Source organism: Callorhinus ursinus, unplaced genomic scaffold (genome assembly GCF_003265705.2).
Source record: "Callorhinus ursinus isolate GAN/ISIS: 27379988/994484 unplaced genomic scaffold, GSC_fseal_2.0 scaffold7, whole genome shotgun sequence".
Taxonomy (NCBI): domain Eukaryota; kingdom Metazoa; phylum Chordata; class Mammalia; order Carnivora; family Otariidae; genus Callorhinus; species Callorhinus ursinus.
The window spans coordinates 25208267-25232535 of NW_027397069.1; the positions used below are offsets into that span (position 1 = coordinate 25208267).

At 40.2% G+C, this 24269-nt stretch overlaps 1 protein-coding gene across 3 annotated transcripts in view; it reads right to left on the reverse strand.

The window, feature by feature from the left end:
- Positions 1 to 24269, reverse strand: part of SCEL (sciellin) — a 307279-nt gene that overhangs the window by 87874 nt on the left and 195136 nt on the right. The window contains exon 1 of one of the 3 annotated variants that reach the window (XM_073894412.1): positions 14366 to 14523. The exons of the other annotated variants lie outside the window; for them this stretch is intronic. The gene's annotated coding sequence lies outside the window, so the exon portion shown is untranslated. Of the gene's footprint in view, positions 1 to 14365; positions 14524 to 24269 lie in introns of those variants that run through there. 3 annotated transcript variants of the gene reach the window in all.

A 24269-nucleotide genomic window follows, 5' to 3' on the forward strand; every position in this document is an offset into this window, starting at 1 on the left:
TTCTCAGAGTCCATAGTCTCTCATGGTTCGTCTCCCCCTCCGATCTCCCCCCCTTCATTTTTCCCTTCCTTCTCCTAATGTCCTCCATGCTGTTCCTTATGTTCCACAAATAAGTGAAACCATCTGATAATTGACATTTTTCAATGACATTAAGAGAGTCCCATGACCTGGTATCACAAATATATGACATCAAGTGCCCCCTAAGAACCTGAGAGTTCTTCTATTCCAATGTATTTATTTTACAGATGTAGAAATTGAGGCCAAGAGCAGTGAATGTCCCCAATGTTATCAAGCAATCGGCTGAATGAGGCCATCAATTAACTCATTTATTCAATCAATAAATAGGCATTGGGTGTGTATAGTGTGCTGGGCACTAAGCCAGGAGCTGGAGACAAAAAGATGAGTAAGAGAAATGTCTAGTCAGGTCAGTAGGGAGATAGAGATATGGAATTCACAGCACAATATGCAGAGTGCCTCTGGGGAAGCCCAAGTGAACTCAGGGCTGCATTATGACTTTGTGAGTCCTAGGCACTTTTGCTTTCATAGGCTTCTTCCTTCACACTCACACAGACACACAGACACACAGACACACAGACACAGACACACACAGACACACACACACACACACACACACACACGCACATGCCCACACAGTTAAAAATTATATTTTACGGTTGTTAATATAAAGATGAAAAGTTGTCCAGGCTGGTTTAATTAGCATACTTTCATTATTATTATAATATTCATATGTTTTCTTCCATTGTTAAAAGGAATTAAAATTAGAACCTTTTTGTAGGCCTCTAAAGGTATCATAGGCCCTAGGCACTACTTTTTCTGTTTAACAGTTAAGTTGGCCCTGGGTTTCCCTGAATGTGGGATTTTCAGTTTTAAAACTGAAAAAGTCCTGAGCAAATGGGGATGGCTGGTCCCCTAGGTGGGGCATGAGGTTTTTTGCAGAATCCATTCAACCATACAATGGATGAAATGAAGGAGGGACATTAGATCTCAAGTCAGAGGCAAGTCGTAGGCCCAGCCTTATCACATCAAAATTGTGTAATTGAGGGGCACCTGGGTGGCTCAGTAGGATAAGCATCTGCCTTCAGCCCAGGGGCTCAAGTCATGATCCTGAGGTGGGCTTCCCTGCTCAGCGGGGAGTCTGCTTCTCCCTCTCTCCCAGCCCCTCCCCCATGCTTGTGCACCTGCACTCTCTCTCTCTCTCTCTCAAAAAAATAAATAAATAAAATCTTAAAAACAAAAGTTCTGTAATTGAACCACAAAATGTCCCTGTAAAATGGGCTAATGAAACCTGCCATCATAGGTTTGTGATGATTAAATGAATAACATACATAAACATCAATCGTTAAACTACAAGTGCTATTCCGATTTAAGACCATACTATCAGGCAGCTGTTCATAGGTTTAACTCAGGGGTTCTAAAAGCCCCTGTCTCTCACCTTCTGATGCAAAAGTATCTCCTAAAATAACTTGCTGTAGGACCTGAAGTGGTAAAGACACATTCATTTGGATCACATCATTGTTTTCCTTGGGGCCTTCTTTTAGAATGTCCATCCTCCGACCCTAGAGTAGGTAAGAAGTGGAATGTGCTGGTGCCCAGACCAGGTCCCCTCTACCTATCTCAGGGTTGGCAGTATGGGCTCATGATTCCTGGTGGGGCTACCTGGTTACACACCCACCCCACACACTACAACTTACAGCCAATGGTAGAATGACCCAGGGCAAAAGGTGGATCTCTTGCCTCAAGGTAGAACGAGTTCTGCGGGTGATTTATGCTTCAGAGCTCACTATGGGATCAGGCCGAAGCTAGACTAACAGAGAGCATATCCTTGCTCAGCCCCTCCCCCTGCCTCTACTCCCTGCTTCCCTTTCTCCTTCCTCCTGAGAGCTTACCCTCAGTAAGTCACAGGCACCCACATTCCTCTCAGGAACTGCTTCTAGGAACCCAGTCTAAGACTAACCACCAATGTAGTCAATCACGGCATTATCATCACAGAGATCAACAGCTGTTCACATCACTAATAGCTGAGAGTCTGAAGGTCTTAGTGAAGTTAGAAAGATATGCATTTAAAGGATGCTATTTACTGTTATCTTGAGTGTGTTGTAGTTCAGCTCTCTCATCTATCAAATGAGGTGAAACAGCTGTTTTGAAGATCAAATTAGATGACATTTGTAAAGTGTCTGATTATTGCCCGACACACTGAAAGTACTCAAATTTTTAAAATATTTTAATTATTTGAGACAGAACATGAGCGGGGTGGGGCGGAGGGAGAGGGAGAAGTACACATCCTGCTGAAAGGGAGCTCCCCCAATGTGGGACTCCATCCCAGGACCCCGGGATCATGACCTGAGCTGAAGGCAGACACTTAACCAACTGAGCCACCCAGGTGCCCCACAAAAGTGCTCAGTTTTTAGCCTCATGCCTCTATCATCTTGGAAATCAGAGAACAAAGACATAAGGTAGGGGTGGTTGCGTGTGGGGAGGGGATGGAACAGTCTTAATTTGGGACACTGGAAATGCAGTGTGGGCAGCCTCTGGCTGGCTGTGTTCGAAGGTCACTAAAATTTGGCAGACAGGGGTGGAAAAGAGGCATGTGAAGACAAATTTCAATCTCAACTATTTGTTCATTTCCCCTCAGTCTGGCCCAGCTTATCTGGGCTCTTGGTTAACCTTCTCCTGTTTCTCAGTGGGCTCCGGTAAATTCTCTTCCTGAGCTGGTTAAGACCTGGAAAGTTCATAGCTGATTGAACTGAGATTCTGCAGTGGGCAAAATGCTGAATGTATATTTGATGATTCATTTGCAAAGACTGAAAATTACATGTAAGACACAGGGCAAGGTAAATGGAGAAAAGGCATTTTTATAATTGTCTATTTGTCTCTCTCTCCCAAAAGACTGAGTGTCCCAGGGGCAAGACCTAAGTCTTTCCCTTCTGTATTTCCCATGCCTAGAACAGAGTAGATGCTCCTAGGTGCTTATTATGGGCTGAATATATCTCCCCCAAAGTTTATATGTCAAAGCCCAGTACCCAGTACCTCAAGATATGACCGTATTTGGAGACAGAGCCTTTAAAGAGATGATTAAATTAGAATGAGGCCATTAGGTAGGTCCTCATCCAACCTGTCTCATAAACATACAAGAGGAGGAATTTTGGACACACAAAGAGACACCAGGGATATATGTGCACAGAGAAAAGGCCATTTGAGGACACAGAAAGGGGCCATCTGCAAGACACAGAGGCCACAGGAGAAAGCGAACCTGACAGCACCCCAGTCTTGTACTTCTAGGCTCCAGAATTGTGAAACAATATATTTCTGTTGTTTAAGTCAACTGGTGTGTGGTATTTTGTTATGGCAGCCCTAGCAAATAAATAGAGTACTTATGGGAAAAGTGATTTAAATATTCCTAAAATAGTTAGGTCATTCAAAGGGCTCTGTGTCACACTGTCTCTGACTTGTGCCCTCTGTGTTTTCAACTGTCCTGCTGCATGGGGCCACAATAGCACCTGCTCGGAATGGGGTGCCCCCCAGGCATTGTCTCATCCTCGTCCTACACTCTGTGAGGTACCTATTATTACCTCCATCTCCCAGACAAGACACCTGAAGCTCAGGGAGAGGATGCAACACACCTAAGTTGGGAAGAGGCAGAATCTGCCTTCTAAACCAAAACCACCTCTTTCCACGGCAACCAGCAATAAAGCTCATCCTGAGTCATTGCAAGACTGGGCCCTGACATTAGGGTGAGAGGAAAGGGAGACCCCAGCGGTCCCCACCTGACTCCTGACATCTCAGGCTTTGGAATTGCCATGAGCTCTGCCCCCAGTGCCTGGCAAGATGAGAACCCGGACAGCGTCTGCAGCAGACAGCATAGGAATTTTGTCCATAATGTTGTAACAACATTGTATGATGACAGATGGTGATGGCACTTACTGTAGTGAGCCCTAATACAAAGAATTGTCAAAATCACTATGTTCTATGCCTGAAACTAATATAACATTGTATGACAACTATACCTCAGTTAAAAAAAAATTAGAGTGATACAATCCCTACCTTGCAGAGACAGAAGCAAAGACTCAGCTCGAGTAGCTAATGAGTGGCAAAGCTGGGACTCAACCTGAGGCTTTCTAGCTGGAGGCTCATCATTTTTTTCTCTATGCCAGAGACTCCCACACCATTAGCACTTTCTGCAAAGTTGTACAGAGAAAAGCAGGTATCTCCTCTTTACCTTATATTTAGACAATGGCTCTAATCAGATCCAACATTCTGCTAGAGGGTCTGCCATTTTCATGCTTTCCGTAGCTAGGCACTCTCCAGAAGTCCTAGTTAAATGGAGTCAAGTGAGATAAGACAACCATGAAGATCATGGCCCTTTACCTCATTCTCTCTGACAATGACTAGTCTCAGCTGTCCTGTAAACACCTCACTGGCTCCACCCCAGAGTCTCTGTAATACTTTCTAGGAAAGTTTCCAACAAACCCACTTGCTTTCTCTAGGACACCCAGTTCTATCTTGTTGCCACTTCCATGAAAATCCCCAGGAAGAACTTGGCTTTTTGTGCTTCACCCTCCCTCTTCTCTCAAATTAGGATGCATGCAGAAGGTAGGAACAGCCATCTTGGGGCCAGGGACTAACCATGAAGACTGAAGTCACATACTAAGAATAGCAGAGCAGGAAGTTGAAGGAGCCTGGTGCCTTGACAGTATCACAAAGCTGCCATAATAGCCCTGGATTATCTATCTCTTGACTTCTCCTTGCAAGAAAAAGAAAAAACAAACCTCCTAGTTTGTTCAGAAGATTGTTTTCCATATTTTTATTACACAAGCTTAATGCTCTTCCTACCACCTGTTATGAGGCCATTGTGGAGTAAATAGAAGGTATAAGGTGTAAAAAGCCCATGGTGGTCTACAGAATATAAGCTATCAGTAACTCTTGGGGCGCCTGGGTGGCTCAGTCAGTTATGTGTCTGCCTTAGACTCAGGTCATGATCTCGGGGTCCTGGGCTGGAGTTTCGCATCAGGCTCCCTGCTCAGTGAGGAGTCTTCTTCTCCCTCTCCCTCTGCACCCCTCCCCCGCTTGTGCTCTCTTTCTAATAAATAAATAAAATCTTTTAAAAAGACATCAGTGACTCTTTATTAGTAAAACATTATTTCTTGCAATATGTCTATGTGTTCAATGTTCCTAGCAAGAAGGATCCCTTATTGAGTACCTATTATTGCTTCAGATTGTGCCACATGCTTTATGAATGTTATTTTATTTAATCCTTCCAAATGAGTACTGTTATCTCTCATTATAGGAATCCAAAACTCAGAGAGGTTAAACAACCTGCCCAAGGTCACACAGTAAGTGGCGGAACCAGGAACTGTAATTAGGTCCAGATGACAGCAATGCTGAGGCTCTTTTGAGTACATGGTACTACATGTCACTCAAAGTACCATGTGATATAACCAACACCAGACACTCAAGGAAATGCCCTGGAGTTCTGAAAAATGGAAGATAATGGAAGAGGAGCTGGGAGGAGAAGCAGTAACGAAGGGCTGCTCCAACATCTCTGGACAGCTCCTCAAGCCTCACTCCTGTTCCATCTACACTTGAAGCTGTGAGTAACCTGGCACTATTGCTGACCAGACTCCTTCCCTGGATCTAATCTCCTTGCTAGATAATTTGATAATGTTTTATACTCTTTCTTAGCCCCATGCTGTCCATTGACACAAAGTAATGAGAAAGGAACATGTAATATATTCCATTTTCAGGTGATAATAGTTGAATAAGTATGCAAGAGTTTTTTTTCTTATGAAAGTCACTAATATTGGGAGAAAATAAATTTTTCTCATTAAATATACACATGTCCCTCTTTTTAAAGATTTTACTTATTTGTTTGTTCATTTATTTATTTATTTGAAAGAGTGTGTAAGAGCAGGGGTGGGGGGAGGAGCAGAGGGAGAGGGACAGACAAGCAGACTCCATGCTGAGTGCAGCTTGATGCCATGACCCCAAATCACAACCCGAGCAGAAACCAAGAGTTGGCCGCTCAACTGACTGAGCCACCCAGGTGCCCTGCATGTGTTCCTCTTATACCTCCCACACAATCTCCCTCATTCCCACCTTCTCCTTGTCCTCCTTAGGACCCATTGGCCATGTCACCCTAACCATCTCCCCACATCAGCCCATTTGGTGGCCCGGAACCATTCCTAGAAGCTCCAATCTAAAACCTCTAAGGTGCAAGCCCCTGTCTCATCTGCTTTTCATACCTCAGAAAGTTTATTGCAATGGAACTCTTTTCATCTTGCCCAGAATATAAAGCAATATTTTTTATATATGGATATTTCTTATACTGTTATTAAAATGGATCAACAACATATGTCTTTGTGAATAACCCTTATTAATAATTAATATTAATTAAATACTAATTAAGTATCCTTTTGTCGAGTGAACCAGAGATAATAAACCTCTTAAATTGATAGTGTCAAAAATATACGCAGCCAAATTTTATTTTTATGGCGTTTTTAAAAGAAATTACTTATTTCAGAGACTGAGGTTATCCTGACGTTCAAACCTACTCAGACACTTCTGTGTCTGTATGTGTCTATAAAGTGTCTAATAATGAGACCTTAGTAGCTTCAGTTCAGCCAATTAGACTTATTTCTAAGTGCTGCCCTTGAGTTTCGTTCCAATTAAGTTTTTAAATTCTCAGGAGAAAGATAGACTCTAACATCAGCTTCTCAAAAAGCTGTTACCAGTGCATATGCCTAACAATGGCAGATAACCAGCCATTAAATGTGGAATTTTTATGGGAAAAGATGTGTGAAAGCTGTCTTTCTCTATTATACTGGACAAAACTACAAAAGTCTTTCCCTTTAAAGCATCGAATGCATAAGTTGAAAATTCTGATGTGAAATCATGACATCAAATCAATAAAGATAGAAGAAAAGAAACTTTTCAACTTCTGGCCCATCTTTCGTTTCCACCAGAAAGAGCTGGTTTTTACCCCATGCCTACAGCCTACCCACGAAGACATCTGTCTTTAGGTTTTAGATGAAATCACTCTGCTTAAGCTCTGAATCACAAAAGCAATCAAGTTTCTTAGTTCTCTTTGGTGTCTTTGGAAACTGTCAAACATCTCCTATTTCTTAAATTCGTCCTCTTTTCGGTTTCTTTGCATCTCCTTACAGTCTTTCTCAATTTCCTTCAGTGTTTTCTATTTGTAATAATAGCACTTTCCTAGGGGCCCTTAGGTCCATTAGGTTATACCCAATCTCAGTTGCATCTCTTCCTGTCCCGACTCTAAAAACTTCCTGGACCCACGTCCTAACGAAGGTACAGTCTTTTCCTTCATCATTTGGGTCTTCTTGACAAAAAGCCCGGGTCTCACCCTTCCCGCACAGGGACAAAATGCCTCTTGGCTTACCTAACAAGGTCCTTACAACACTCTGCTAACTTTCTCTTCAGAAAGATTGGGTGAGCAAAGAAACTGGAATGGGGTGTTGCAAGGAGGAAAGAGAACAGGAAAAGTGAGACAGGAAAGAGGAAAATAGGCTGACAAAGTAGACGATGAAAGAAGAAGTGAAAACAAATAAAGAAAAATCAATCTGACTGCTGGTATTTGGGTCATGTGATAGTGTTAGCTGTATGGAGCTCCGATTTTATATATATTATCTCATTTAAGACCCCCCACACAAGGCTTTAAAGTTGATGCTGTCATCAACCTCATTCTACACCTAAGTGACACTTTGTGATGAATGACTTCAGTGAAGTCAGAATCTTTTTTCAGAAGGTAGGGCAGGACTTGGAAATGTGGGCAGTGAGTGAAATTAGTTTTTTCTGGAAAGAGGTTTTAGGATGAATAATTTGCCTGAGGCTACATAGCTGGCGCACAGTTGCGATTCGATCTGGCAACAAAGTCCCGGTCCCCGGAAACCCAGGAAACAAAACAGGGCTGGCAGGTGGAAAGTGACAGGCTAAAAGAAAGGGGTGAGAAGAATGACATTTCTGCCACCGTGGTTCCCTGATGGATCTCAACCGAGAGCGAGACTGGAGTAGGCTTTCTTGGATCATTTTACCAAAGTATAATGAGATCAGCCCTGAGTCATAATTGGTTATTTTAACTGCTCCAAAATCTTCCAAATTACCAAGCTTCTAATCTACTTAGGTAAACTGGTATCTTTATGAAAAAGAACAAACGTGAATACTCGCCTAGGGGACATCACTATAGTGATGGAAAGTATTAAAAAGCTAATGTAGAATAAGGAAATAAATACAGCAGAAAAAAATGGCTAAAAACCGGCAGATGTACATGCCCTGGTGGCATTCACCTTTGTGTATGAAAGTCTGGATGGTTTCATGGCCCAATGATAGTGCCATACCCACTAGTCCCTGTTTCCCAGAAATCACTGGTAAGCGGGAAAAACCCCTAGAAACTGGAAAAGGACAAATGCCATCAAACTATTTTCTATAGAGAGTAAGAGGAGCCTAGTAATTACAAACCAATAAACAGAAGGCTTTGCTTCTGGAAGATAAATAAAAACAAACCACCAAACAACCGATTACCACCTAAAAGAACATGAAATATTATGTAAGAAGAAAACAAACAGGTCTTCATGAAGCACAAACATTAAAAAGTCCATTTAAATTAACAGATTGTGTTTAGCCTTCATACGCAGTGTAGAAGCAAATCCAATAATTACCAGGCTGGTAAAGACTCATTTAGCCTGCTGTGATGTTTAGAAATTTGCTATTTCTTTAGTCATGTGATCTCACAGTCTGAGCTTAACACTGAGAAAGTCGCTCACTGGCAGTGAAACAGTTCTGAACATAGTGTGAGTGAAATATTTCAGCCAGCGAGACGTCTACATGCTACCAGTTTTCTGGTACCCACCATAACATTTTCTGTTTGTTCTATTTTTAGTGTGAGCCCTTCACCACCTATCTTTTCCACAGAATGACAGCATCGAATTCTAGCATGAAGAATTCGACTCTCTGGGACAATGATCTGTTTCACTCTATAAAAGACACTAATCTAATACTCATTAATAAAAACGCTATGGAACAAAAGTTATCTATCACCTGAGCCCTTTATGGGCTATTCTCAGTTCTGGCTGAAAACATTTGTTAAATGAGTGAAAACCCAAATTCTTAACCATGGACTATGAGCCAAAACCCCATTCGTTACCATAAGTACTTTACCATATTTCATATTCACAGTAGCTCTGTCATGAGGTCATTCTTTATTCCAGTCTTACACAGTACCATCATTTTTATTATATCAATAATACATGCTCAAAAGAAAACGTGAAAAGTCAAAGAAAGCACAAAGAAGAAAAACATGAGACACCTTTCATCTATATCCTTATTTTCTTCCAGGGTTTTCTTTGCCTATTAGATCCTACTGATCGCCATTTTTCAATGTCATTAAAAACAATTAAATGATCATTTCTTCTGCAACTAAAATATATTTCATCTTATGTGTCTATGAATATAACGTAATTCCTCTGGTGTTTCCAACAAAACCATACAAAAATCTTTGACCACATCTCTGATTATTTTCTTTGGATGGATCCCTAGAAGTGAAATTACTTGCCAAAGGGAATAACTTCTAAAATGTTTTTGATCCCTATTGCCAAATCTCCTTCCTTAAACCCTGTATCTGCTTATAATGTACCAGCAGCATATAAATGTCCATACATTCACCAGCATTTAGAATTGCCACTTATTAATCCTTTAATAATTTAATAAATGAAAGTGGAATCACTTTACCTCAATTGTATATTTTCATAACTGTATCCATTATTTTATCTATTTTGTGAATTCTCCATTGATTTATATTATGTTTCTTATTGCTTTCTTATTCTCTTCATATATCAGTAATATTAATTTTTACTTTTCCAATTTTCACTTGCCTTCTAATTCTGATTGTTTTTATCAGCAGCATTCACTTTTCTAATTATCTTTCCCCTTATGAATTCTTGAGACTCTTTTTAAAAATTCCTGTAGACCATGCATGAAATTTCTTTCTGACCTCAAAATCCAAGCAATCACCAAGACCTACAACTCTGGTTCTACATATCTCTTGTAGTATTTTTTTCCATATTCAAGCTACCAATTCAAGCTGCCATAATCTGCTTACTATTTTAACAGCTTCCTAGATATATTCCCGGTCTCTAGACTTAATCTCTTCCAACCCATTCTCTGCCAAAGAGTTACTATCTTGCTTAAAACTTTTCAGTGGTGTTCCATTTCCGTCAGGCTAAAAGCCAAGTTGTTAACAAGGCTTACAAGTCCACATGCTCCTGCCTCATCTCTCCCCACTCCCCATTCCTCACTCAAGCTCTAGTTTCAGCCACACTAAATCACCCTAATTCCCTGAAGGCTCCATCCATTTTCTCACCTTTAGGCTGTTGCTTACTCTATGCACTACGCCCCAAACAGTCTTCATTCTGAGCCTTTCCTCACTCCTTACTCTTTTTTCAGGAAAGACTTCTATTCATTCTTCAGGTCACATAACCTCCCAGAAGCATTCAGTGACACCATTGCAACCTGGCCCCCCCAACCTCCCCAGGATGAGTTATGGGCCCTACTAAGTGCTCAAATAGCAAAGAGTATCTCTCCCCATAAAAACATTTACCAAACGGACTGCCTGTTTGTGTGATTGACTATTCTTCTATCCCCAGGGCGTGCACACGCACACGCACATGCACACACACACGCACACGCACACACACAGTATATCTTGAGAATAAACAAGACCATCTTCTCTACAGTTGTGTTTCCAGAAACTTATTAGAGTATCTGGCACATAATCAGTTCTAGAGGGATATTTATAAGACAAGTGAGATTAATTAAATGTTTACGCATGCTTTCTTAAAATTTTTTTTAAAATATTTTACTGTTACACGGAAATTCTAGTACATATGGATTTACTCTGGTAATGGTGGAATGAATCCCTTTCCTGTTGATATGATTCTTCTTTTGTCACATATAAAATTCTTACATATTCTAGAATGCTTCATGGCTGTCTGTTTTGTTCCAGAAAACTGTCTTTAGTTTCTTGCAATAGAAACAAACTTTTAATTACTGTCTTTTTATAATACATTTTAATACCAGTGCAAGCACCCTTCATTAATTTCCTTTGTAGAAATTCTATCAGCTATTCTCATCCACTTATTTCTTTCAGATAAACTTTAAAATGATTTCCTCAAGTTCCAAAATAAATATTTTATTGGAACTTTTGATCAGAATTGCATGAATCCTATAAAATAATTTCGGAAGAGCTGACATTTACGATATTCAATCTGTCCATCTAGGGACAGTACTCAAAGAAGCTTTTACTCAAGAAATTCTTCATGTCTTACAGTAAATTTTTGTGATTTTTTTTTAATTTGGGTCCCACATTTTTCTCGTGGAGATTTTTTCTTGATGTTTTACATTTCTTGTGCTATTGTGAAAGAAATAATAATACAATATATATGTCATTAAGAATTATAAATTTTCAGGGGCACCTGGGTGGCTCAGTCGTTAAGCGTTTGCCTTTGTCTCAGGTCGTGATCCCAGGGTCCTGGGATTGAGCCCCGCATCAGGCTCCCTGCTCGGCAGGAAGCCTGCTTCTCCCTCTCGTACTCCCCCTGCTTGTGTTCCTGCTCTTGCTCTCTCTCTCTGTCAAATAAATAAATGAAATCTTAAAAAAAAAAAAAAGAATTGTAAATTTTCAGGGCACGTGGGTGGCTCAGTCAGTTAAGCGTCTGCCTTCCGCTCAGGTCATGATCTCAGGGTCCTGGGATGGAGTCCCACATCAGACTCCCTGCTAAGCAGGGAGTCTGCTTCTCCCTCTGCCTGCCACTCCCCCTGCTTGGTGCTTGCTTTCTCTCTCTCTCTCTCAAATAAATAAATAAAATCTTTAAAAAAAAAAGATTCAAAAGAATTCTAAATTTTCTTTTTATCTACTGGTGCTGTGAGATATGCATGATCATACAAGTTACCCTTGGTTCAAAGTAGGATCACGATTCAATCCAAGTCTATCTGGATTCCAGCTTCCCGCCGTTTTTTCTATACGAATTCCTTTCAAACTTTTACCTAATGACAAAAGCGAGAACACTGGGAAGGAATGGGGAAAAGGGCAGAGTTATAGGAGGGCATTTTTCTGAAAAACCTTTTAACTAAAATTAGTTCTCAGTGTAGAGGTACCATGTGGCATTTTGTGCATTTTTTCAAATACCACCAGTCTCCCGGGATGTGTGTGTTCCAGTTTGAAAAGTATGGTCTACAGTTCACTACTTCCCCCCAGGAGGTTCCATAAAAGGAGACTTAATCACATTTTAGGCCAGGGAAACTTAGGTCTAGAAATACAGAATAAATTATTTAGACGCTTAGAGTTCTCAAGCATACAATTACGATGAGGATCCAGCACTATTGGTTCTCATGTCTAGAAGTAAGCTAGTTGTCATTTAATGGAGAGCCATAAAAGGCACTCTTCCAATTAATAATCACAATAAAAGGATGACTTGTATCCTTAATAAGTTTAGCAACTGACATAAATTGCAACCTAATAAATATAGCTGTCATTTGAGAAAGCATCCATTTGAAGAAGGGACTCTCCCAAATTCTAAAATCACACGGATTTTTACAATGGTAAACTAGAAACACATAAACATATTTGATGAAGACTCGTGATTAAAAAGTAAACCCTGAGAAATTAATGACAGTACACAGAAATTAATACATAAAACCCTTATTCTAAAATTCTCAGCAAGAGAAAAGGAAATCTGATCAACCAATGGCCTGGAAGCAGATAATATCAGAAGACAAACTATGTGGGACAACAAAGATTTCCCTCGGACTGCTGGCCAAGGATTTTATTACTTTCTCCGTAAAGAATGCTTCAAGTTAATGCCTGAATCACAGGGATACTCTCAGTTAAATCATGTTTACTTAAGTTGACTGCTTAGTGAATTAGAGGCAGTTCATTCCACAGTCTGAGTTTGGTCATTCAAAACATATCCTCTTTGTTTGTTTATAGAAAAATGACTTTTTTAGGTATTTCAGTCAAAATTCCAGTGGTTAGGGAAGACATTGCAACTACAGAATGGTAGCTGAGGTGAGGATGTCACTGATGAGGAGCACCACAACCTCCAAACACATACCACACTGCCTTCCTGCAGAGGGGCTGACCACTCCTTGGATTAAAACCCTGGGAATACAATGAATAACAGGATTGACCCCATAAACCACAAATAAAAATGTATCTCATAAGTCATAGTCATACCACACACACAAGTATTCCTGAATAAGGAAATTCTTATCTCCGTATCATTTTAGCTCTTTTATAAAGCCAGAGGGAGGAAGTTCATTTATTGCTCCTACATATTTTATGTGAAAGAAATTTGAAAAATTCAGTAAGACCAAAGTCAGGCTTCTCGTTCTGGCTCTGTTAACCATGTCTTGGCAAGTTGTTCGACACTGATATGTTTTGTTGTCCTCATCTAAAAAACTTACAGGTTAGACTAGATAAGGTTACGCTCCATTCCAATCAGAAATTTATGTCAGTCGGATCAAAGATTTACATGAAGCCAAAATTTTAATAAAAACCCTGGCCTGTTTATCTGTGTTCTGTCTAACCTGACATTTAAAATCAACCAAATATTCTGCTCAAATTTTTACTGATAACATATCTCAGTTTTCTCAAACTGATTGTTCCAATAAACACTGGAGTGGGACAAATATCAGAAAGACCTTATCTGCTTTATAAACTGTGAAAGCGAAAGCCAGTTTTAAATTTGCTCACCTTTCATGAAAAGTAAACTTATAATCCACAAATGCTATACAAATACTAGTGCAAGAAATATGATTTTTCTTATTTGGGGAAGATGGGGTAGAGGGGTATGGGCTTGGCATCTCCCCCTTAACAGCTCAATGCTTGCAACGTTTTTAGCAGTCGAGAAAAACAAATCTATAAAATAATGGAGTATACCATAATAGCATCATCCGTGAAAACAGGGAGGTCCTTTTAAAAAATGTTTCTATAGTCGCTTGTGAAATAAAATTGCCCTGAAGAATTTACTATCCTTATGGGTGATCGGATTCACCAGCTGACAGCTCCCACACAGAAACTCAAAGAGGCTCTCATTTCTCTGCTGCCCGTAATTGTGTTAAGTTGCAGAGAAGTTAAAAGGCAATGCCATCTCAAATCACAAGGAGCAGCAGAGCTATTGACAAGCAGAACAGCCCCTTGGAAGCTGTGGAATTTAACTGGAGAAAAGACAAAGTTAATACAGTAAGTTCTCATTGTAACCATTTGCAAAGAACACAGGGAAAGTTATGCAAGTAAAGCAGATATATTTATGTTTGCAAATATCATTCAACTTACCTCTCTTGAGCCAAAAACCAGGACTTTTTTGTCTAAACTGCCTGCAGCAATTCCCCAGGTGGATCCTGCTGAAACTAATGTGTCCCCGGAGTTAAATGAGTGTCCTTTCCCCCTCTGCTTGACTGTGTTAATGAACAGTTCGGAGGCTTCTCCTTCAGTGGCTGAGTCACCCAGGGAGGAGGTGGGTGGTGTGAAAGAGGGTGTCACCTTGTATAAATACCAATTCAATTAAAACAGGCTCACTCATGGACCTACTGTCTCTGTTTGGTGAATTCTTGTTCTAAGTTATGGCCTCGTTAAGCCAACAAGAATGTGCTCCTGTTATCGCCCTTTTAATTGATATCAACAATATACACAACTATATCACTGACAAGGAGGCATAGTACCCAACCCGTTTTGGAGTCTCTTAAAAAAACAAAACAAAAACTTAAGGTAGGAAGAGTTTTTCTCTATCTACCCATAGTGGCTGGAAGGCTGGGGCACCAAGGCACAACATAGGACGTTCACTACACATGGGAACCATGTCCTCTAGGAGAGAAAAGTCCTTTGAAACTCGGAGATCAGAAAATAAGAAATGACACAAATTCTACACAGGGGATATTTTATAAAACCATCAGAGGAAACATGCATTATGAAATATAAAAATTCTGATCCTTTTATTACTTCAATGTAGATAACAACGTGAAAGAGATGCTTGGAACAGCTTTCACATCTGAGGGTGGAAGTAGACTCCAGTGTCAACACCTTCGCTGGGGAGGAAGCCACAACACAGAAAAGCCATGCTTGGTGGGGGCTCCCATTATAGCCTCTGCACTGTACCTTCCATAGTAGCCAGGGAGGCTTTACAAAAAGCTCAGCAAACCTGGAACATTGCTGAGCGAAGCTGAGTCATTAGAACTTCCTGGGTCATCTTTACTCATCCAGCATACCAACAATTAACCAGATCCTCCTAGTTTCAAGACAGCTCCTGAAAACTATAGTCCAGCTGAGCTGTAGCCACAGAAATGACCATAACAACAAGTAGAAAACTGTTCAGACTGGAAGGCACAGGCAATTGTAGTATGCAGTCATTATTCTCTGGGAAATCACTTCCTCAAGGGCCCTTTCTCTGGGCTGAAGAATTTGAAAATCTAAAATGGAAAATGTTCTTTGAAAGTAACATACCGTTGGGGCACCTGGGTGGCTCAGTCGTTAGTGTCTGCCTTCGGCTCAGGTCGTGATCCCAGGGTCCTGGGATCGAGCCCCTGCATGGGGCTCCCTGCTCTGCGGGAAGCCTGCTTCTCCCTCTCCCACTCCCCCTGCTTGTGTTCCCTCTCTCGCTGTGTCTGTGTCAAATAAATAAATAAAATCTTAAATAAATAAATAAATGAATGAATGAATAAATAAATAAATAAATAAATGTAACATACTGCCTGGGTAGCTCAGTCGGTTAAGCATCTGCCTTTGGCTCAGGTCATGATCCTGGGATTGAGTCCTGCATCAGACTCTCTGCTCAGCAGGGAGCCTGCTTCTCCCTCTCTCTCTGCCACTCCCCCTGCTTGTGCTCTCTCTCTCTCTGTCAAATAAATAAATAAAATCTTTAAAAAAAATTAAATTAAAAGAAATAAAAATTAACATACATATACATGTCTATTCGGTCCTCCTACAGAATTTTATAAATGCAAAATATTTTGGAAGTATGTTCTAAATTTCTGTGATGCCTGTAAATGCTGGTTTGATTGAGGTTGGATATTAACACTACAGATGAGAAAGTTGAAAAAACATGTTTGGCTCATTTCAAAAAATAAATTAGGAGTTATATTCAGCATTATAAAGAAGTTATAATCAATAAAATAAATTAGAAGTTATATTCAGCATGATTCAGCATTCATTTAGCCAAATGAAGGGCTAAAACAGTTTCAGAGCCAGCTTTAGGGACAGGTAGTAACTTACATTATAGAATGTTTAAATGTATATTTTTGTCCTCATAAAACATAGAACCAGAAAAATAAGTTTTTAAATTTTAATGAAGTAAAATATACTACCTAAGATACATCTTAGGCTTTTGAGCTTCCAAACAATTATTTCTGCATGTAATTGATGGTTCCTCTTATACAGGAGGAATCCATACCACTAAGCCACACCAGTGTCTTTTCTTTTAGAACCAAATGTTTGACTCAAGAAGGGGCTAATTCTAAACACTTGGGCAAAAGTCACACCTCCTCCTGGCTGAGAAGACATTCAGTGAAAAGACTGCTGAGAATTAAGAATCTCAAAGTTTGAAGAGGTCAGTCAGGAATGTGTTTGGGTGTGGAGGTGGCCAGATAGGTTTGGTCTTGGTTTCACTCAGGCCTTGAGCATGCTTGGAATACTTGGTTCCACCTGCCTATTTTGCTGTGAGTGTCTGAGTTCTTGAGATCTCTTTAGAACATGAGCTCCTAGGCTGGGATGTTTTATTGCAGGTGCCCAATGCCAATTGCTTGGTAGTGGCTGCCTGGAGGGATATGAAGAGCTTTGTAAAGCAACTTTGGACTTACCCAGAAAAGTGCCATAGTTTTAATTAACAATATCTGCCACGTGTTTCAGAGGGGGGATTTTTTGCTGAATATATCTCCTAAAATAGAAGAGTATTTTTTTGTTTGTGTTTTTCCCTTTTTTTTAAAGCAGTGCTTTTTCTATGTATTATAGAATGAAACAATCAGCCAAAATGAGCTCTTATTACTACATAATAATGAGAATAGCAAATACATAGCTCTGTTAATGTGTCAGGCATTGTTCTAAGTACTTTTCATACATTAATTTAATAATTGTTATTAAATTATGGTCACCTTCTACTATGGTCTGAATGTTTGTGTCCCCCTGAAATCCATATGTGGCAATCCTAACCCCCCAAAAAGGGTAATGTTGGGGCCTTTGGGAGGTGCTGGGGGTGGAGCCCTAATGAATGGGATTGTGTTTTATAAGAGATCTCTCAGAATTTTCTAGCTTCTTCCTTCAGGTGAGGACACAGCGGGAAGGCACAGGCTATGAACCAGGAAGAGAAGCCCCCCCCCCACCCCAACCATGCTGGTACCTTCATCTCAGACCCCCAGCCTCCAGAACAGTGAAAATTAAATTTCTGTTGTTTATAAGCTGTCCAGTCTGTGGTATTTTGTTATAGCAGCCTGAACAGACTAAGTTACCTCCTCAACCCAGACAGATTCCAAAAGTGGTGTGGAAAATGCAAAAAATGCAAATGGGACAAATCATCTTTGAAGTTCTCTAATCTAGTACACAGGCACTCTGGGGTGGGAAGATAAGAGGGTTCCCCTTTTTCCTCCCAGATGGAAAAAAGTGTTATGTGCATGTTAAAACAAAGATGTATCATTAGGATGATAATTACAGAGCCAATTTCTCTTTGGCTGGGAGTAGACAGATGTCAGAATTAATGACTTACCGTCAGCACTGCAAGAGCTGGTGCATTGCTTAATATACCCTCCTGGTGCCAGCAGCATGCGGACCAGTGGAGAGCTCAGCAGAGGGGGCATGGGAGCCCGAGGGCCCTTGTCTGCGCAGACCCCCTCTTCACTATGGGTAAATCACTTAACCCTGATGCCCATGTCTTGGTGCAGTGAGACTGATGAGATCTACTCATTACCAACTGCGTAAAGGTCACCATGAAGATGTCAGGTTGTTGTTTTTTTTAACCAGGACTCCAAACCTTTGGTCTATAGAAAACATCAGGAAGAACCAGGGAGACCCAGCTCTGAGTCCTTTCTGACTCTTCATGCTACAAACAGGCAATTCCCCTGCCCAAAGAAAACAGCAGAGATTAGGCATAGTTGATGGTGATTATAATGATGATGATGAAAATAACAATAACAATAGCAACACCAACCGTTTAAATATGTGCCAATCACTGCTAAGTGCTTTACATGTATTATTTCATTTGATCTTCAAAAAACCCTACACAATAGGAACTGCCGTTATATCTGTGACAGAGATAAGAAAACAAAAGCCTAAGATAAACACAGCTAGGAATTAGATGTGTCCATAATTCCAAATGAGGCAGACTGACTGCAGAGCCCACATTCTTGGATATGAAGCTCCACTGTCTCTCCAAAATGCCAGAAAGGAGCATGGGCACTCCTTAATCCAAGAGACTGGCTACACCACAGGATGAGCTAAATGTATAACAGGCCTGAGCCCTGACTAATAGGTGACAGAAAAGTACAACGGCTTTTAGCAGGAAATGTATATATGTATGCACTTATATCATCATAGCCCATATGTGTTAGATTGCAATGTTAGACCAGAGAATGGCCTTGAGTGGCTTCAGAAGCCAGGGTCCTTTAATGATAGTGTAAATCTAACACATCAGTTTTCTTTTTTTCTTTATTTAAAGAATATTTATTTATTTGTTTAAGACTATTTTTATTTATTTTTATTTATTTGACACAGAGAGAGAGAGAGAGAGAGAGAGAGAGAGCACAAGCAGGGGGAGCAGCAGAGGGAGAGGGAGAAGCAACTCAGCACTGAGCAAGGAGGCCGATGTGGGACTCAATCCCAGTACCCTGGGATCATGACCTGAGCCGAAGGCTTAATGGACTGAGCCACCCGGGTGCCCCTGTTTAAGAATATTTTTAGAGCAATTTTAGGTTCATAGCAAAATTGAGAGTCATGTACAGTGAAATCCCATACACCCCCTCCCCCCACACATGTACAGCCTCCTCTATTATAAACAACCCCCACCAGACACGTATATTTGTTAAATGAATGAATCTACACTGACACATCATTGTCACTTGAAGTCCATAATTTACATTAGGACATCACTCTTGGTACTGTATATTCTATGGATTTGGATGAATGTATAATGACATGTATCTACCATTACAGTATCATACAGAATAGTTTCACTGCCCTAAAAATCCTCTGTGCTCTGTCTAGTCATCCTTCCCTCCCCACAACTCCTGGAAATGACTGACCTTATTACTCTCTACATAGTTCCACCTTTCCAGAATGTCATCTTGTTGGAATCATACAGTATGTAGCCTTTCAGATTGGCTTCTTTCACTTAGTAATATGCATTTAAGGTTCTTCCATGTCTCTTCATTGCTTGATAGCTCATTGCTTTTTAGCTATCCCACTGTCTATACCACAGTTTATTTATCCATTTGCCTAATGAAAAACATCTTATTTGTTTCCAACTTTTGGCAGTTATGAACAAACTTGCTATAACCATCCACAGGCAGTTTTCTTTTTTAAAAAATATTTACACAATATATTTTGAACCAGCCATATATTTACATTTTTCAGAAATTAAAAGTATAGAAAGAAACACGATGAAAAGTCTTCCACCCCCCCAAATTTTGATCTCCAAAAAAGGGCAGTTATTTAGTTTCTTCTGGGTCCTTCCATAGATATTTATATATATATGAGCAAATGTAAGATACAGATATTTCCTCCATTTTTTACAGAAATGTTTGCGTATTACACTATTCTGAATCTTTTTTTTTTTGTACTTTAACATTATATCCTAAAGATCTTTCCAAACTATGTTTTTTGTAGGTGCTTGGCCTTTCATCCTATGGATATGCCATAATCTATTTCATCAATCCACTATTAATGGACATTTCCCTCATTTCTAAGCTTCTGCTAACAAACAATGCTGTAGCGAATAACATTTGTACATAAATATTTGGCACATGTGTGTATATATCTGTAGGATAAATGCTTATAGATGTAACTGCTGGTTCCAAGAATTTATACATTTTAATGTTGGTAGATAAATATTAGCAAATTGTCCTCTGTAATGGATTTACAAATTTATCCCTGTTCCCTCTTATTCTCATTTGTCTACTTCAATCATTTGCTCATTTAACAAATATTAAGTACTGCTTAATAGCACTTAATTAAGTAAATGCTCCTAGGACAGAAAAATTAATGAGATCCAGTGCTTGCTCTCCAGGAATTCACCATGTTTGGAGAGATGGACATTGAATTAAATAGCTACAATACACCAGGATAAAGCAATACACAGCAATCTTATGGGCATAGTTACATGGTAGAGAGACTGAAGAATCCTACCTGGGCATAAGGGGCCAATGTTGATACTGAGTTTCGAAGTTTGAATGAACGTTTTTGATTAGCTGGTGGAAGGGGAGAAGAGCCATTCATCCACTCTACCTTCCCAGATTTGCTTCTTAAGGTCTTCCAGATTCCTGCTTATGAATATAGTTCAGAATTTGGCAGTCTGAGGCAGTATGAGGCATGACTGGCCCAATTAATGAGGGAAGTAGGAGCAGAGATCTAATTGGGTAAGAAGGATTTGCAGCCAGATTCTCCTCAATAGTGCCAAAGTCAAGAAAGCCTGCTTGAAAGTTTTGCTACTTTCTTGCTCATTCCCGCACCCACCTAAAGCAGCATTTCTGCAGCAGCAAAAACAGTTCCTCAAAGTGGTGTAAGTCAGTCCACATTTCCCCAGTCATACTGTCTCCTGTAGACAAATGTGAACTACACTGCAAACACAGAGCAAGCCTCCTGCCACAGGCTGAAATAACCAATTCTTCAGGGATTAGAAGGAAGAATTGCTCTTCCTTCCACTGAAAAACCTAGAATGGCAAATCAGCTTTTTTTAATTTTTATTTTTTTGCAAATCAACTTCTATAATTAAAGTCTTTACTTTTAGATTGTTATTTCATAATTTCATGATCATCATGTCTGATTTTTTTCAATTCATAGTCAGTGCTTCCACTTTACACCAGTCTCTCCATTGCCAACTATCTCATGCTATTACATCACAAGCTCCTTGGGATCAGAGAGTAGGGATTGAATGTGTCTATATTTTAAACATGTAGCACAGCTCCTGACTCATAATAACACTCACTAATTTTTGACTGACTGAATGAATAATGATCATAAACAATAAGTGGGCATACACAAGGGATATTCACCATTTGCCAAAAATCTGGTTTATCTGTCCTATAAGTCTGATTTTCTTATCAGATTTTTCTATCCCTGGCTGAACTATAGATTATAATAGACTGAACTAAAGACTATAGCATCAGTTCTTCAACTCATTGGTAATACTCATTGTTCTCTTAAAGCAGGAAAAGATTTCTCTGCATTTTATAGAGATTGCTCAAACAATAATTATCATAACTGAACTTATTGCCCAAGGTTGGAGCCTCCATGCCCATTGTCTCCTCCCTTGCTCTCTCCTCATCCACATCTAATGAAATGGTCACTGACCCATCACTGTCACGTCTACCACCTACTTCACTCTAGCCTTTCCCTTCTACTTGACTCCCACCACCCAGGCTTGGGTTGGGAACCTCATCGTCTTGAGGGAACATCATTTCAATCACTTGCTAACTGGCCTCTTCGGTGTTCAGACCTGTCCCCTACTGAGTCACTCAGGCTCTTTCAGGTTATAAAGATCAGAGATAAGCTCCAGAAATCTCAGTCAATGGGAACACACTAACAGTGGCTATTAAACAGGGAAGAGACACAGTGCCCCCAAATAATGATGTTCAGAAATCTACAGTTTAATACAGGAAAAAGATTCAATGTAACAACTGCATTGAAGTAAAGATAGATAGGCATTATACATAAAGGCTGAAGGGTCAGAGAAGCCTCTTGCAAATTCCCGTTATCCTCTCTCTGAAAGGGTCTTTGCAAGATCTGCTTTCTCTCCCATATAGAGAACCACTGATTTGTGAATGGATTATACAAATGAGTCTCAGCTGGAATTTCTTATCCCTTGCCAGTCATGTAGGCATATTCCTGCTATGTGACCAGGTCTTCTGGGGTCTCACGAGCTACAAATCATCAGTTTTACTGTTAACAAGAAACAATGCTGACTAGTTGGTACAAACCATCCTGAAACTTTTAGGGCACATGGTTACAAAGTAATGATATTAATTAATACATTTCAGATGAGTGCTGTGCATGCTTATTTCTTATTGTAGTAGAGTAACTCAGGCTAATCCTACCCTTGCTGGAATTAACCCTCACAGCACAGGAGGTTTAGTACAAAGATTTGGGAGGCTGAAAAGAAGACGGACAGTGTCAGCAGCCTTCTTAGAAATTATACACTATTTCCTACTGGTTACTTTGCAAAAACAACACTGGTTCCTTTGGCACCCAATAGTATATCTGTGAACTCTGTACCATTACTCACTTCCCCTCCCACCTATTCTCTTCTTGCTTCTTCTTTCTACTATGTTACCAGTTTATCATAGTCTCTGCATGTATCAGTTTAAATCCTCTGAGAGAGAACTGCTTTGAGTTGCGGGGGGAGTCGCCCAAGTTCCTACACACAGAGCCCTTGCACCAGTCCATCTCCTGGGCTTCTGGTGAGTCATAGAGGACAGTTTTGCTCAGACACCCACCCCATCTCAATCAGCTGTGACCAACCCCAGCACTGCATGGTTCAAAGCACAGTTCCTTGCAACTGCTCAGAAGTGGGCTAAATGCATAGCACATACCAAGTAATTACTTTCTCCCCAATAAAGACACATCACCCTTTAATATTATTTTTCCAAAACAGAGGCAATCATATCATTCTCCAGCCTGAAACATATCATAAGTTCCCATGTCCCATAAAATTCAAGCTCCTTACATTCATATAGGACTGTGCTGTCCAACATAGCAGCCACTAGCCATCTGTGGCTATTTAAGTTTAAATTAATCAAAATTAAATAAATTTAAAAATTCAGCTCTTCAGTTGCACTAGCCACCTTTCAAATACCATATTAGACAGGACAGATAAGATAAACAGGAAGTTGGTCAGCCTTATTGAAGCCACTTTAAACTATTCCAGGCTCATCCCCCACCACTTACCCGTGCACCCTAAGCTCTAACCACATCAAAATCCTTGCTGTTGCCCAAACTACTAGCAGTTTAGGCCTTTAATATTTGTTTTTATAGCATACCTGTGACCTGAAATATCCTTGCCTCTTGTGCACCTGTCAATGTCTTGTTCACCTTTAAAGTCCTGGCAAACACACAGCCAACTCTGTGAAGATATGCCTACCATCCCACTCCCCAAACACAGGTGGGTACCTCCTTTTCTCTCTAGGAGCAATGGCCAGGTGCACATGTCTTATTCACCTTTAAAGTCCCGACAAACACACAGCCTACTCTGTGAAGATATTCCTACCATTCCACTCCCTAAACACAGGCGGGTACCCCCTTTTCTCTCTGCTCCAAGAGAACTCTGTATTTGCCTCTATTGTAGTACTTAACTATGTTATTTGGTAACCTAGTTGTACTCAGCATACCACATACATTCTGGACTTTAATAGTGGAAACAATCCGGCTAGTACTTAAGGCTGGCGCCCGATGCCTCTGCCAGTGACGAACTGCATAACCTTGCAACACTCTTGTCTCGGTTTCCTCATCTGTGAAATGAGGATAATAAAATAATACTTCCCACATAGGGTCATAGTGATGATCAATTGTGTTCCTATTAACAAGCCCTTAGAATGGGGCCTGGAACTTGGTCAGGGTGCTACCTAAAAATAAACTATTAGTAAAATAGTAATGCATGTTGTTTATTTACATATAAAATATATCGGAGACGAACAAGAATGTACGTGCATTTAACAATTTCACTCAGCTAGACCCATTTGCTGTGTCCAATGGTCCAACTCTTTAATGAGCAAGTATAATTAGCTATCTATGACAAAACATAGGTTTTGGATGGTGTATGACCATCCTTTCAAGAGTCAGTCCCTGGGACTTATTGATAAAGTACTGATGGACTTATAAAAGGCTTATCATCCAGGAAACTTTGAATGAGAAGGGATTATTTACAAACAATAGAATGAGAAGTTCCTGTGTGTGTTCAGTGTCCACCGCAGCATTTCACAATTCCTTCTCTTCGATGGCAGCCTGTTACTATGCACATTCTCTTCTTTATGGTTGGCCGGACTCTTCC